This window comes from Onychostoma macrolepis, chromosome 04, assembly GCF_012432095.1.
Source record: "Onychostoma macrolepis isolate SWU-2019 chromosome 04, ASM1243209v1, whole genome shotgun sequence".
Lineage (NCBI taxonomy): Eukaryota > Metazoa > Chordata > Actinopteri > Cypriniformes > Cyprinidae > Onychostoma > Onychostoma macrolepis.
Window position 1 is genome coordinate 27881636 of NC_081158.1, and position 13310 is coordinate 27894945.

Consider the following 13310-nt stretch of genomic DNA (forward strand, 5'->3'; position numbering starts at 1 on the left):
GGCATGACCTTAAACAGTCCATTCATGCTCGAAAACCCTCCAATGTGGCTGAATTAAAACAATTCTGCAAAGAAGAGTGGGCCAAAATTCCTCCACAGCGATGTGAAAGACTCATTGCCAGTTATTGCAAACGCTTGATTGCAGTTGTTGCTGCAAAGGGTCGCCCAACCAGTTATTAGGTTTAGGGGGCAAGCACTTTTTCACACAGGGCCATGTGGGTTTGGATTTTGTTTTCCCTTCATAATAAAAAACTTCATTTAAAAGCTGCATGTTGTGTTTACTTGTGTTATCTTTGATTAATATTTAAATTTGTTTGATGATCTGAAACATTAAAGTGTGACAAACATGCAACAAATATATCACTGTAAAATGACCATGATTTTAATGGTAAAAAACTGTGAAAATGCTACAGTAAAAACCTGTTAAATGGTTAACGGTAAGTTCCCCTAATATATACGGTGAAAAAACTGTAATGGACATTTCAGACAATTTTACGGTGAAATACCGTTTTTGGAAGTGAAAAGAATGTAAAATTTACAGGAAAACCGTAAATTGACGTTCCCAGAATTCCTCGTTGCATTTCAAATTTTGTTTGAATTTGATGTTTTTCTTTGAAATAACTTTGTTTCTTCTTAGTTTTTCTTATCAGTTATGTTTATTAGGATTGTATGTTACATCTAATGTATTTAAATTAATGTTTATTGCATATTTCAGTTTAATGAATGTTTAGTGTTTGTGTGAATGACACTGTGCACCTTCTATATATGTTATTATTTAAAAGCTGCTTGTGATGGGTTTTGGTTCATCATGTGACTTTCTCATCACCACCTGCATTTGGTGGTTATCAGTGTATTTCAAAGGTACAAAATAAAATAGATTTCAGTACTTCAATAGGTTGGTATATTAATGTTATATCAGTTAATGAAATTACGGTATATACCTGTAAATTTAAGTTAAAACCGTAAAACTTAAAATGTTGCTACCATATTTATTACGGTTGAATTCTGGCAACTACAGCTGCCGGTTTTTTACCGTAAATTTTACAGAATAGTTTTTACAGTGTGTAAGATATAAAATGTACTCCCCCGAACACCATTTCTTTTTAAATAAGTGAAAATATAATGTAATGATTGCATCCGCTCTTTGAATCAATGTCGGTTTATTGAAAGCTTCTGACTGTTCAACAGTTTCTAAAATAAAGGCCAGCCACATAAAACTAAGACTAGTTTAAACTGCACAGACAGACGCCAACCAACAGCAACAGAAACACTTATCGGTTTTGTTGGATCAGTGTGTCTCTCTGTCAGTGTCTCTTGCCATTAGTCTTTCTTTGTTTCCATGAACTGAATATGTTCAATCTGCATTTGTCAAGTCGTGGAAAGTCTGCTGTATAGTGATTTCCAAAAAAACTCTTTTGACGTAATCTGATGATTGTCATCATCTGTCGATGCAGTGTGAATTAACCTTGCAATGCAGTGAGCTGAATAAACATGCAGGGGTTGTTCACACAGAATGAATCTGAGCTTTTAAAAAAGCAAGATGCAGTGCAGTTAAATAAAAAAGTGCTCATGGGTTATTTTTTTTTTAAAACATTTTTAACTTGACACAGCATTGGAAAAAAGCCTGAACTATCTGAAAACAAAACGGGTCCAAAGTTTATCACTGTGAATTCACTGTGATCCATTAATATAATCTCTCTAAATGATATTCAAGTAAGCTGAAACCCATTTTCCCTCAAAAAATCCCTGATGTCACTGGCTTACAATGAATCTTGGAATTGTCTGGGCTGTGAATTATCCAGTCATATCCTTTATGGCCTGGGAAACAAAGGATGCATTTTGAGGCCGCACTTGAGCCTTTAAACTGGGACAGCCTTCGTGCCGCTGCTGTGACACATTTGGTCTTGGAATTTGGCCATTGTGTGATTCAAGGTCAAACTCCATGTTGCTTTTAAATGAATGTAAAGTAATTTTAGAAATATGCACAGGCAGCGATTCATACACAAACGTGATATCAAACAATTTGACAGAACACAACATTAGTTGTTTAAACAAACAAACAAAAAAAAATTAATTTAATAGGTTTAATCTCTCGGTCAGTCGTGAGATGTCTGTGACATGACACGAGCTATATTACAAATTACAATGTGAGGTTTTGTTTCACATGTGTATCAGAGGGAGATCAGGAGGAGTATGATGATGTGAAGAGCAGCAATAAAGATGGGAAAAAATTAGGTCAGTTATAATAGTCAACTTATACTTTACAACAAATTTTTGTTGTTCATTCAAACTAAACTAGAAAAAAAAATGTTAGTAAATGTTAAATGAAAAACATGAATTTTTATTTTAATTTTTAAACAGACTATGCTGACCACTATCCACTATCTTTGTTCACAAAGTCATATTACAATTACTGGAGCTACTGGGAGTTTCTTATATTGCTACTACTGCATCAGTGCCTTTTTATGAAAAGTTTTAAAGCAAAATTTTCAGCTTATTATTTTTATACTGATATTATTGCTTTTTTACCTAATGAACAAATAAACAAATTATATTATTCTTTCAGACTTTTTACCACATTTTTAAAAGATCAGTTAGAGGAAATCAAAAATCTTTTCAGACAGCATGTTGACAGCATTATTTACAATAAATATAATGACAAAATAAATAACATGGGTGTAAAGTATAACAATGCCCAACACAGCCAAATTTTTACACAATAAAAATAACAAAAATAGATAGCAAAGATTTATTGCACACATTATGTAAAAAGTGTGATAAAAATAAGGTTTTTATTATTAAGAAACAAGAAATCATTTTGCACACACATTTGTTTCACTACATTAGTCAGAACATCTCATAAACCTCCATTATCTTAATGACAGGTGAATAATGAGGTGACCCCTTCCCCTAACATAGCATAACCCTCACAGAAACTACTCACTTGTCTGTGTTCAACAGGTTTCACAAAATAATTTAAAAAAGGTTAAATAAGAAGTTTTATGATTTCCTCCTTTCATGACCTCATTAGATTTTTTTCCAGTGTGTATTTACATTATTCTGCCACTCTGTGTATTAAAATATATCTGTACAGCAGATACAGAGTAAACTTAGTGTGCTGTGAAATGAGCTTTACATGAAATAAATTAGAAATATAGCCATTATGTAGCTGTTAGAAATGAACAATTTGTGTCCAGAAAGAAAATGTTAGTGTGAAGTTCCACAAGACTCTTGTCTGCTCCTCTTTACAATGAGAAGTTATTTGCTGCCATCTGCTGGATGAATAATGCACACACAAACACATATGTACACATGGTTCAGTCAAAGATTTATGGTTTATAGCAAAATCCAGTGTTAAAGTAGAGCGCAAACAATTACATTTGGAATATTAATCCAATATGCACGGTCACTTCCGCGTATTCATTCCGGGGCTCAAGAACATGATTCTTTTGTTTTTTAGGGATCACATGCACATGTACAATATGTACAATAAAGAGTACAATATACAATAAAACATGATATAAGAAAAAATCAGAGATGGTTTAAAGGTCTTTTGAAATAACGCTGAAGCCCTAATTCATATAATTATAATAAGCTTTTTAAAATTTGCGTTTTTATTGTTCTGTTATTGTAATGTGTTGAAACATCGGTCTGACATCTGGATGAACTCTTTGTGAATATGTTATTTTGGTCATGAAAAATGAACATTAATAAAAGACATCAAGCCACAATGTCTGACTTTTTTCTTCTTTTTTTTTCTTCTTTACATATAAAGATTTTTAGGTCCCACTTTATATTAGGTGGCCTTAACTATGTAGGCTACTTACATTTAAATTAATCATTTGATGCAATGCACTTATTGTGTACATACATGTTCTTACATTGTACTTATATTGTTAATAATACCTTTATGTAATTTCATCTGTAATTAATTTATGTAGCCTAATTGCATGTATAATTACACTGTTGACCCATCCCTTACACCTTAACCCACTCTTAAACCTACCCATACCACTTAACCTGTTCCTAACTTTACCCCTATTCCACCTCAATAGCAGCAAAAGTGTTTTGCAATACAGTATGAACACAATAAGTACATTGCACTAGGTGCCGCTTTTAAAATAGCTCTGGCATGTAGCTCTGGTAAAAATAGCTGTTTTCCCTGTAACCTGTAGCTACACAAAGCAGCACTGCGCTCACAAACGCTGCTTTATCAGACATTACAGGCATGATGAAATGAAAATGAGACCAATCACCGCAGATTAGCGTCAGGATAAGGAGGGGTTTGGAAAAATAAATCGTTGAGCGAATCGTTGGGAGTCCTTCATTCTCTCTACAGTCTTTCAGCCTCCCTCCTCCACCCCGTCTCACCATCAGCCCGCTCCTACCCCAACACGGGGAGGCGCTCTGGGTCCAGGCTAAATGCCCTCTCCCCGGACAGCACGCCAAATACGCATAACCTTTACTCGGTTTATTATGTGTGAACTCGTGAACCACCAACTGGTGAACACCCAAAGTGTTGTCTACTATTCCATTTAACTGTTGTCTTTTTATCTATTTTTTTTTGTTTGTTTTGTTTTGTTTTTTGTTTTGAGATATTGCATAATAGATTCAAAATGGCGGCGGGAAAAGGGGATGCACCTTGTACCTTGGGAATAGGTGTTAAATACTTTTATTCTCAGAAAACCAGACAGGTACAAAAAAATATTTTTCAGTTATGTCAGAAATAGATTCATCCAGATTTTAACAATATTTTTCTTGTACATTTTTTTTTTTCTGTGACAGAAAATATATCTGTCCACTACAGTGGATGTCATGCACCACAGGGTATAATTCTGCCTATGGGCCTATATAGGTTCTGCCTTATTTTATATATTTTATAAAAATTATGATATCATTTACACTTGAATGGTTTTATTGAACAGAAATATTAAATAGTCTTCAGATTTTATCATTTATTTCAATGCTATATTTATTTATTAGGTCATATAAAAGTTTAAGCATGTATACTGTATGAGTGCAGATATATGTGTGCATGATTGCGTTCGAGTGTGTGGTGGGGGGTGTGTGTGCTTGTGTGTGTTTGTATTTGTGTTCACATGTGTATGAATAGCCCACCACCCCCACACACTGCCCCACACACCCCTGTCTCATAGACACACACTCTTACGTTTTGTTTGTTACACTTCACATTTCTGTGCCGTCATGACAGCTTGTTGTTATTGAATGTTTCTATGTGTATTCAAACCATTTTCACGTAGTAAATATTTTAAAAACGTGTTTTTTAAAGACCACTCATTTAGTTCTATTTATTCACTTTGTATAAGTTTGATGCAAGGTTTCCACTACAGTGGACATATATGAAACTCCCTCAAAATATAATATATTGACAAAAAAAAAAAAAAAAGGTTATAATTTTTCACTTGTTTAACCTTAAACAGTCCATTCATGCTCGAAAACCCTCCAATGTGGCTGAATTAAAACAATTCTGCAAAGAAGAGTGGGCCAAAATTCCTCCACAGCGATGTGAAAGACTCATTGCCAGTTATTGCAAACGCTTGATTGCAGTTGTTGCTGCAAAGGGTCGCCCAACCAGTTATTAGGTTTAGGGGGCAAGCACTTTTTCACACAGGGCCATGTGGGTTTGGATTTTGTTTTCCCTTCATAATAAAAAACTTCATTTAAAAGCTGCATGTTGTGTTTACTTGTGTTATCTTTGATTAATATTTAAATTTGTTTGATGATCTGAAACATTAAAGTGTGACAAACATGCAACAAATATATCACTGTAAAAATGACCATGATTTTAATGGTAAAAAACTGTGAAAATGCTACAGTAAAAACCTGTTAAATGGTTAACGGTAAGTTCCCCTAATATATACGGTGAAAAAACTGTAATGGACATTTCAGACAATTTTACGGTGAAATACCGTTTTTGGAAGTGAAAAAGAATGTAAAATTTACAGGGAAAAACCGTAAATTGACGTTCCCAGAATTCCCTGCGTTGCATTTCAAATTTTGTTTGAATTTGATGTTTTTTCTTTGAAATAACTTTGTTTCTTCTTAGTTTTTTCTTATCAGTTATGTTTATTAGGATTGTATGTTACATCTAATGTATTTAAATTAATGTTTATTGCATATTTCAGTTTAATGAATCTCATGATGATGTTTAGTGTTTGTGTGAATGACACTGTGCACCTTCTATATATGTTATTATTTAAAAGCTGCTTGTGATGGGTTTTGGTTCATCATGTGACTTTCTCATCACCACCTGCATTTGGTGGTTATCAGTGTATTTCAAAGGTACAAAATAAAATAGATTTCAGTACTTCAATAGGTTGGTATATTAATGTTATATCAGTTAATGAAATTACGGTATATACCTGTAAATTTAAGTTAAAACCGTAAAACTTAAAATGTTGCTACCATATTTATTACGGTTGAATTCTGGCAACTACAGCTATAATATTAAATAGTCTTCAGATTTTATCATTTATTTCAATGCTATATTTATTTATTAGGTCATATAAAAGTTTAAGCATGTATACTGTATGAGTGCAGATATATGTGTGCATGATTGCGTTCGAGTGTGTGGTGGGGGGTGTGTGTGCTTGTGTGTGTTTGTATTTGTGTTCACATGTGTATGAATAGCCCACCACCCCCACACACTGCCCCACACACCCCTGTCTCATAGACACACACTCTTACGTTTTGTTTGTTACACTTCACATTTCTGTGCCGTCATGACAGCTTGTTGTTATTGAATGTTTCTATGTGTATTCAAACCATTTTCACGTAGTAAATATTTTAAAAACGTGTTTTTTAAAGACCACTCATTTAGTTCTATTTATTCACTTTGTATAAGTTTGATGCAAGGTTTCCACTACAGTGGACATATATGAAACTCCCTCAAAATATAATATATTGACAAAAAAAAAAAAAAAAGGTTATAATTTTTCACTTGTTTAAAAGTAAAAACAAACATGTAAAAAAAATATATATATATATATATATATATTACTTTGTGATTTAATAATTCATGCATCAGAGGGTTAAATTTAACACAGTTTAATGTTTTAAAATTAATTAGAAATTAAGGCCCATAAAAAAATCATTTATTAATTAATTTAATTTAAATTCAGTTAATTCTGTCATTTTTAATTACAAATACAATTTTTACAAATATGTAGTGTGTTTTGCACTTTAACAGATTGTTGATTGTTGACACATTTTAATAATAAATGTCTTCAAGGATTATAATCCAAGTGCATCCAGCAGGCCTAAAGCTCAATGTGGGTGCTCAACCACAAACAATGTCAGATAGGAAGAGCAAAGTTGGCGCACCACAGCTCCAAAAGTAGAAAAATATTTATGTTCTCACCACAGGTGACGTTTCGAGCCTACAAGCTCTTCATCAGACAGTGAACACATCCATAGTTCAGCCCTTAAATACAGCACAAACAATCACATGATAATAATAAATGTCTTTACAATAAAATACTGAGTGACCAGCAGACACTGAACATATAACTGAGTGCTCTGTTCCTCTACGAGAAGGTATTAATGGCTTAAAAAAACTTCAATGTGAAATTACTTCATTTGACTTCTTCAATAAATACATACTTAATGAACAATTATTATAATGAAAATACAAGAAATATCACTCACTGCTACAGTTTACAATTACGTCATTCTGTCACTCTGTGTATTAGAGTATATTATAGAAGCAGACAAACAGTAAAATTATATAATGATCTGTATCTGTATATAATGCATCTGTAAACACAGAAATTGATTTCTGTCCTAAAAAAAATAAAAAATAAAAAATAATAATAATTCACTAGTAGACTCTTGTCTGCTCTTCTTTACAATAAGAAGTGGTGTGCTGCCATCTGCTGGATGAATTACACATTACAGTGTTAAACACACATCTACAGCTACAAGGTCTTTGGCATAATTCCAAATGAATATCTTTGGAATATAAACCAATGTTTTGCTTGTCTGAATAGCCCTCTATTTGTTGTACACAAACACCCCAATTCATTTATAATGTATTAATATGTTTATTGTGCTAAACATCATTACAACTTAATATTATGCACATTTGTCCCAAAAAAATAACTTTAAAATGTTCAGTTTATTATAATTTATAAATGCATAACAAATATGAGGCACTTTTTATGATGTGAAGTATTAGTAAGTGTCTGAAGTGATCAGTCAGTCATCAGAGCTTGTATCTGCTGTGTTCAGGTTCAGGTTTGATGCTGAATATAAGCTGCAGTGTTTCTGTATCAATTTGCTTTAAGTGTAGTGTGACACGAGTCTGTCCTCAGTGAAGTGTCTCTTCACGCTGGAGGAGGAGTCCCGCTCATCAGCGCTCACACTGTAATGATATATATGGAGAAAATCAAAATACTGCTCTCTGATTTGTCACTGATTGTGTTTGATGATTTCCTCTGTTGTGTCTAATAAGGTAACAGTGAGTGTCATTGGCAGCTGTGAGTCTCTCTCTCTCTCTTTAGGGGGCCGACAGGAGCCAGTTTCTTCAGTGTGTTTGAGGAGCAGACGAGAAACTTGTGCTGACAGTCAAACAGACGTGTGACGAGCAGAAGAAGATGGAGGGATGTCTGACACTCATTTTACTCTCTTCTATAATCACTATAACCACATCTGGTAAGTACGAACAAGATTGTAAAGAGGTGAAATTATATATGTTTGAATGAACAGTTTATCTATGATGGCCTTATATCACTAAAAACTATATCTCATGACACTAGTTCATTAATTGTCAATGAAACTGCATGAATTTGAGATTTACAGGCTAACAATTTAATGATTGACAGGATTATTTGTCATATTCTCTCGTCCATCTTGAAATATATCTATAAATATTTGTATTTAATAACTTTTTTTTTTTTACATTTTATGTTTCTCAACTTTTTTGCTTGTAGGTGATTAAATTCCTTTCTCCTTTCTTTGTACAGATTTTGAGACTGTTAGGTTGGTTGGTGGTAACAGTCCCTGCAGTGGTCGAGTGGAGGTTCATCATGATGGTCAGTGGGGAACAGTGTGTGATGATGGCTGGGATATAACTGATGCCAAAGTGGTGTGTAGAGAGCTGTACTGTGGAGAACCTGTAGATACTCTTAGTCGTTTTGGACCAGGATCAGGACAAATCTGGATGGATGATGTGGACTGTAGCGGATCAGAGTCAACACTGAAGAACTGTAGATCAGGAGGATGGGGTGTCAGTGACTGTGGTCATGGTGAAGATGCTGGAGTCAGATGCACAGGTAAGCCAGTCCAGTTTCTTTAATCGTTTTATTAGACAAATAAATTTAATGGAAGTGATGTTTATTTTGATAATGAAATACTTACACATTTTGTTACATTGATATTTACCTAAGTAATATAAACACAGGTCGTCACCCCAGACTTGTTAATGGATCCCACCTGTGTTCTGGGAGGTTAGAGATACTTCAGGAGAACAAACGGTACACAGTGTGTGGTGCTGTCTTTGACCAGCAGGATGCAGAGGTTGTGTGTAGAGAGCTGGACTGTGGAGAACCTGTAGATACTCTTAGTCGTTTTGGACCAGGATCAGGACCAATCTGGATGGATAATGTGGCCTGTAGTGGATCAGAGTCCACACTGAAGAACTGTAGATCAAGAGGATGGGGTGTCAGTGACTGTGGTCATTATCATGATGCTGGAGTCAGATGCACAGGTTATCCAGTCCAGTTTCTTTAATCGTTTTATTAGACAAATAAATTTAATGGAAGTGATGTTTATTTTGATAATGAAATACTTACACATTTTGTTACATTGATATTTACCTAAGTAATATAAACACAGGTCGCCACCCCAGACTTGTTAATGGATCCCACTTGTGTTCTGGGAGATTAGAGATACTTCATGGGAACACATGGTACACAGTGTGTGCTGCTGCCTTTGACCAGCAGGATGCAGAGGTTGTGTGTAGAGAGCTGGACTGTGGGGCTCCTGTACAGGTGCTGGGAGCAGCTGCTTTTGGCAAAGGAGACGCTCAGATGTGGACACAAGAGATTCAGTGCAGAGGAAATGAATCAACCATTCGACGCTGTCCATTGTCACCTTCACCTAAAATAACTTGCACCCATGATAATGACAAAGGACTGATATGTTCTGGTAAAATGTTTAACCTCTTTGTGAAGAATACAGTTCCAATTGTTAAATTAATTAGCTTGGTCAATGCCACACTCTGAGATCTTTGACCATATTAAACAGAGAACTAGAGAATTACTCAGATTATCTCTGTTTTCTTGGTTTATTTATTTTTGTTATGTTTGTTTATTTATTGTATTTGGTTTCAGTAAGAACTGTATTGTCTGTCCAGGTTACACTGATCTCAGACTGGTAAACGGCCCTGACATCTGTTCTGGTCGAGTTGAACGTCAGTACTTCAGTAAATGGGGCACAGTGTGTGATGCATGCTGGGATATGAGAGCTGCCAGTGTCCTCTGTAGACAGCTGAATTGTGGGATTGCTGTGTCTGTTGTGGGATCAGACTGGTTTGGAGAGGGAAGTGGTGAAATCTGGGCTGATGTGTTTGATTGTGACGGGAATGAAACAAAACTCTCAGAATGTTCCATCTCTTCATGGAGTCGAGCTGAATGTTCTCACAGACGAGATGTTGGAGTCATCTGCTCTAGTGAGAGGATTTTATTGAAAAATAAAAAGTTAAATACATAAATTATGTTGCAATATCTTAATAAAATGTAATATATTTCATTTAGATTCCTCTCTGGCTCTTCATGATGGTCTGGTGCGGTTGTCTGGAGAGAGACAGTGTGAGGGGGAGGTGGAAGTTTTCATCCATCAGGTCTGGAGGAGAGTTCTGCTGGACTCCTGGAGTCTCACTGAATCCTCTGTGGTCTGCAGACAGCTGGGCTGTGGCTCTGTGCTGAACTTCTACGGCTCCTCTTCATCCAGTCCTGAACACAGTCATGAGTGTGTGACGGGCTTCCAGTGCTCTGGGAGTGAAGCTCATCTGGGGAACTGCAGCTCTCCACAAACTCTCAACTGCAGCTCCACACAACAGCTGTCAATCACCTGCCTTGGTATGAAGAACAACATCTGTGCAGATTCTTCAGTTCTTTGTGATTAATAATGTGTTTTTCTTTCTCTGAATATCAGGTCGTGGGTCCATCAGGCTGGTGGGTTCTGGGGGAGACTGTGCAGGGAGGCTGGAGGTTTTTCACAGCGGCTCATGGGGGACAGTGTGTGATGACTCCTGGGATATTAAAGATGCCCATGTGGTGTGCAGACAGCTGCAGTGTGGAGTGGCCCTCAGTAACCAGCAGGTACCAGCCTGGTTTGGTCCTGGTTCTGGACCCATATGGCTGGATGAGGTGGAGTGTGAGGGGAATGAGACGTCCCTGTGGAGCTGCTCTTCTCCAGGCTGGGGAAAACATGACTGTCAACACAAGGAAGATGTAGGAGTTGTGTGCTCAGGTAAATGAGCTGCTGTATTTTTTCTTTAAAATTAAAGTTGATATAAATTATTTAGAAATAAAACCTTTTAATTTCTATCTAGAGTTTAAAGAGATCAGGTTAACTGAGGGCTGTGAAGGGAATGTGGAGGTTTTCTACAATGGATCCTGGGGTAATGTGTGCTGGAACCAGATGGACAGAGACACAGTGAGTCTGATCTGTCAAGAGCTGAACTGTGGAAGATCTGGTGTTTTGTCTGATTCTACAGCAAGAGTGAAATCAGCTCCTAACTGGCTGGATAAAGTAACATGTCGACCACATGACTCAACTTTATGGCAGTGTCCATCTTCACCCTGGGGTCAAAACTATTGTGATGAAGATGAAGTGGCCACAATTACATGCTCAGGTGAGATGATATTTAAATTATTTAATATGGTCAGGTTTATGTGGTAACTAAACACATATTTTGCAAAACTAAACAGAGCAGGTGAGAAGAGTCTTGATTGTATAATGTTTTATTTCAGTGGAGGAGAGTGATGAGTCTCCTCGGAGTCGTATGTCATGTTCAACATCTCCTCACCAGAGACAGTGTTCAAGTAAGTTTCCTGATGATACATTTGTTAATGTTTCTTAGCTTAAGAATATATTTGCCTCGTATATTATTATCTGTGCATTGCAATATTTATATGTAAAATCAGCACATTTAAATTTGCATTTAAAATACTATCTTCAGTTTTAGAGAGTATTTTGTGTAAATGTTGTGCTAAAGATGCTCAGTGCTGGTTGATGTGTGTGTTTCAGATCATGTTCCTCTCAGACTGAGTGGAGGGGAGGGCCGGTGCTCTGGGAGGCTGGAGGTTTTTCACAGCGGCTCATGGGGGACAGTGTGTGATGACTCCTGGGATATTAAAGATGCCCATGTGGTGTGCAGACAGCTGAAGTGTGGAGTGGCCCTCAGTAACCAGCAGGTACCAGCCTGGTTTGGTCCTGGTTCTGGACCCATATGGCTGGATGAGGTGGAGTGTGAGGGGAATGAGACGTCCCTGTGGAGCTGCTCTTCTCCAGGCTGGGGAAAACATGACTGTCAACACAAGGAAGATGTAGGAGTTGTGTGCTCAGGTAAATGAGCTGCTGTATTTTTTCTTTAAAATTAAAGTTGATATAAATTATTTAGAAATAAAACCTTTTAATTTCTATCTAGAGTTTAAAGAGATCAGGTTAACTGAGGGCTGTGAAGGGAATGTGGAGGTTTTCTACAATGGATCCTGGGGTAATGTGTGCTGGAACCAGATGGACAGAGACACAGCGAGTCTGATCTGTCAAGAGCTGAACTGTGGAAGATCTGGTGTTTTGTCTGATTCTACAGCAAGAGTGAAATCAGCTCCTAACTGGCTGGATGAAGTAACATGTCGACCACATGACTCCACTTTATGGCAATGTCCATCTTTACCTTGGGGACAGAACTACTGTGATGAGGATGAAGTGGCCACAATTACATGCTCAGGTGAGATGATATTTAAATTATTTAATATGGTCTCAGTAGTCATATTTCCTTAAATGCCACATTTATGTAAGCAAACTAATTTCTGCACAACTAAACTGAGCAGACAGAAAGAGTCTTGACTGTACAATGTTTTAATTTCAGTGGAGGAGAGTGATGAGTCTCCTCGGAGTCATCTGACATGTTCAGCATCACCTCAACAGAGACAGTGTTCAAGTAAGTTTCCTGATAATAGTTAATGTTTCCTGGTGTAAGCCTGTATTTACCTGATAAATTATTATTCATGCATTGCATTATTTGCATTTAAAAACAGTGAAAGATTTAAACAACTCTCTTTT

The 13310-nt window shown here is 36.3% G+C and overlaps 1 pseudogene; it reads left to right on the forward strand.

The window, feature by feature from the left end:
* Positions 1-8321: 8321 nt before the first annotated feature.
* LOC131538531 (deleted in malignant brain tumors 1 protein-like) overlaps positions 8322-13310 on the forward strand; it is a 48745-nt pseudogene continuing 43756 nt past the window's right edge.